At 40.0% G+C, this 4,115-nt stretch overlaps 1 pseudogene; it reads left to right on the top strand.

Moving 5' to 3' along the window:
* The window catches only part of LOC137979985 (uncharacterized), a 1,937-nt pseudogene extending 555 nt beyond the window's left edge, over positions 1-1,382 (top strand).
* The last annotated feature ends 2,733 nt before the right edge of the window (positions 1,383-4,115 follow it).

The following is a 4,115-nucleotide window of genomic DNA, read 5'->3' as shown; positions in this document are numbered from 1 at the left end:
TGGGAAATCGCTAATGTGACACCACTGTTCAAACAAGGTGCGGCCAGTGATCATTCTAATTATCGCCCAATTTCTGTGCTACCGGTGGTGTCAAAAGTATTCGAACGTCACATGCACAACTCTCTATATGCTTTCCTTATGGATAATAACTTGTTGTATTCTACAGTCTGGGTTTCGTAGGATGTACAGTACCGAGACTGCTCTAATCAAGTTAGTTGACGATCCTTTGTTCGGCTTAGATAATAATCATGTATGCGGCATGGTCCTGGTTGATTATCGAAAGGCTTTCGACATGGTGGACCATAAACTATTGTTGCGCAAGTTGAAACAGTATGGTATAGTTAACCGGGAGCTTGCCTGGTGTCACTCTTATTTATTGGATAGGAAGGAAGTGGTCCGTGTAAATGGGAGTGAGTCAAGCGAAGCTTTGATGTTGCATGGAGTCGCTCAGGGCAGTATTTTAGGTCCTTTATTCTTCATCTTGTTTATCAACGATCTGCCCTTGTATACAAGTGCTCAGTTGAAACTTTACGCAGACGATACGACTGTCACCGCTTTTGCGGATGTAAAAAAACTTAGCCACCTTAAGTTCATCACTAAATAAGTCTCTCTGAAATCCAATTATGGGCTTCAGCAAATAAGCTCCCATTAAATGAAGACAAGACTAAAGTACTCACGATCACTGGGAAAAGATGTGTAGCTAACATTAATGGAAGTGACATAGATGTTATCGCAAACGGAAAACAGCTCAGTAAGGTGGACTGTGCTACCTTACTAGGCGTAGAAATTGACAGCAAATTGTCATTTAATGAACATATTGAGAAAGTTTGTAAAACGTTGGCCTCTAGAATCGCAATACTGCGTAAGATTCGAGCCTGTCTACCTCTTAAACAGCGATTTCAGTTTTATAATAGCATTATTCGCCCTGTTATGTCGTACGCTAATGTTGTTTGGGCAAATTGTGATAAAGAGTCGGTTTATAGGGTCTTAAGATTGTAAAAACGTGCTGCACGCGTTAATTCTTATGCCGATTGCATGACACCAGCAGTTGCTTTGTTTAACAAGCTAGGTTGGATTCCGTCTTATGAGCGGCCTAAGATAGATAATGCTTAATAATGTTTAAGCGAATTAATGGGCATTTGCCGAATTATCTAAATGAACACTTAATTTTGAATAATGAGCGGCACTCCCGCAACACTAGATACTCAAGCATTAACGCTGTTTGTCCTAAATATATAAGACAAACAGAGGGTGGACGCTCTTTCGCTGTTTCGGCAACAAGACTGTGGAATAGTATACCAATTGAAATTAGGAAACTAGGTTCTATAGCATGTTTTAAAAAGAAAATGTCTCTGTGTTTTCAATGTTCTAAAACGTCTTAGAACATTAAAAACACGGACTTCCCGAAACTGTAAAATAAACTCCAAAAGGCACAAGAATACACCGGAGGTGAGTCATTTTTAGTCATTTTATTGAATGAACGTTAAATTGAGCATTTTTTGGGCTTCATAATCGACTTTATTTTATTTCCCATACAAAGTCTTATAACGCGTTTTAAATTCTCAACGGCTGTCTGTAGTGACGCGAGCTTGGGCTGCCTATGGACTAACCAGCATTTTTTAAACTGTTTAATGATCTCAGCTATACCCCATTGGCACCCTTTGTTTCAATAATTATTATTTTCATCTACTGTAGGTCAGTACATCAGCAAACTCCTGCTGATAGTGAAGAACCTTGTCACCTCATAATATGTAGTCAGAGAAGCATTTCATATCTTATGCATTATATTGTAAGTCAGATCTTATTAAGAGATACTTTGCGAGCACCATCTGGATTCTCATCTCTTATCCTCTCTTTGGCTATTATGTACACAAAGCAATTCATTAGGCAATGGAAAATTGTTGTTTAACGTCACGTCATTTTAAGTATTTGGTCAATTCCGTAATGTTCAGATTAGTATTAGCTAATGATTAGAAACTTACGGTAACTTTAATTTGTAGTTTGATTCTTTGTTCTTATTAGGCGCAAAGGTACCGGTGCTTCCTTCTCAGCCCACTCTAAACACAGGTGCCCCAAGCTCAGTATGAGGAAATATAAGGATTTGTATGGGATGACAAGACCTGAGACATGACAGGATAATTTTACGAAAAAAATTCTTAATTAAAAAGCCTAACCTTGTTGCCATTGCCATTGCCTCAGCAACCATCGTCTGGCGAAAACCGTATTGCAGGAGCCAGGGGTAACTCTTCAACAGTCTGGCGAAAACCGTATGCAAATAAGATGACTGCGAGAGCAGGTTTTAAATCTCTAGATTTTAGTGGCCAGGTATTCTCGAATCTAGCCCCCAAATGAATCGATAAAACGATGGACAAGAGCTCCTTGAAAAATCAACAACACTCGGCGACCGTTGAGTTTCTGCTTGGTAACCTAAGACTCGCGGGGGTCCACACTTTCGCTTTGACACCTGGGGTCCCCTTAGAAATAAGATGAGGTCAGTTTGCACGTGAAATTTTTGTTTGTCTTCAAATGCTCTCGATAAAATTGCACTGCTTTCTGTTAGGCTTTCTACATGATGTTCATAATTACTCAATACCCTTCGAACGAAAGTTGATTCGTACATCAGAACAGGTGATGATCTAATCTAAGCTGTAGAATTACAAAACTTACCATGAATTCCATCGGAAAAATGAATTTGAAGTTGTATACTCAGCCTTCTCAGCTTCTACCGAGCTTCCATTGTCGATCGGACACTTCATCAGTTTTGAGGCCATTTTTTAAAAACGCGAAGTACATAATTTTTTTTCAAATTTTGTAAACATGAGGTAGAGCGATTTTGATCGGCCGCTTGGAACAATTCGCTCTAAGGGGTTCCCTGGGTGGCAAAGCGAAAGTGTGGATGGCAAATTGCGGTCTAGTACCCCTGCGAGTCTAAAACGAAATGCTACACGTACCTGGATCATCCCTTTTCCTGACTCAGCAGAAGAACAAACTTCACACAAAATTCCATAGCTTCTCCACTCGTACTTGTTAAGGGAACACCGTTCATAAAAACTTAAACTTGCCCTCTCTCAGTTGTTAAAACTGTCCACAATTTCTCTTTGGTCGGCCTCATTTTGAAATTTCAACTAGCTTTCAATACTCGACGCGAAGAGCCCGTGTATGGCTGACTTTACACGCTCATTTGCATTGGGCCGGAAATAAATAAAAGTTGAGACATTTGACAGCTGTTGACAGTCCAAAGCCGACGGACAGAAACAATCGTTCCGTTTGACTGTGTGGTAGACGTAGTTTAATGAAAATATCTAAACATTTGCCACGAAATAAAACAAAAACAAATAAATGAAACGATTTGTGTCTTTTTTAACAAAAAAGTCCCAACTTAATAACTTTCGAGAAAGCAACAGATCGATCTGCAACATGTCATAAACATAAATCTGACAGGCTAAATTATCAGAAGACTCGTCACTAGCATAGGTCTTTAGTTTTGCAATTTAAATTTGCGTTAGCGACGCAAATAAGTGAACAGTTGCAACCGAGTTTCCCTTCCGGGGCTTTTCTTTGCCATCATTCCGATAAAAAAAGGGTTTCTCTGTTCATTTATTATTTTTCTGATACAATAAAGCGGAAACGTCCTGATTTTGAAAGTCTGCCGCATTTCAAAGACAAGCAAAAGGTGACGTCAGTCGCATGCTCGGTCAGCTTTAACCACTGTGCATGGCGTTACTACACTTTATCACAGAAATGTTCTCTTTGTCCAAACTCAGGGAATACTGGTCAACTCGCCTACGTCAAAACTCGCCTACGTGCGAACTCGCCTACGTGCGACCTCGCCTACGCTTTTTGAACTCGCCTACGTAGGCGAGTTCACTTCTTGACGTAGGCGACTTCGCTCAACCAATTTCAGCCTTTACTCTTAAAAATTTTAAAGGTTGGTTAGTGCAGGCGATTCTAATCGAGTGCATCGTTGAAGCTTTCGAAGTTATACTAAACGCAATTCAACTTCGATGAATCAACGAGCGGAAATCGAGTGAGTCGTTGAAACTTTTTCGAAGTTATATTAAGGGCCCACTGACGTATTTTTTGGGGTGCGTTGCTAAGGACGTAATGGTTAAGTA

The sequence above is a fragment of the Montipora foliosa genome, chromosome 12, assembly GCF_036669935.1.
Source record: "Montipora foliosa isolate CH-2021 chromosome 12, ASM3666993v2, whole genome shotgun sequence".
Taxonomy (NCBI): Eukaryota; Metazoa; Cnidaria; class Anthozoa; order Scleractinia; family Acroporidae; genus Montipora; species Montipora foliosa.
This window is presented reverse-complemented; position numbering and strand designations above follow the sequence as displayed.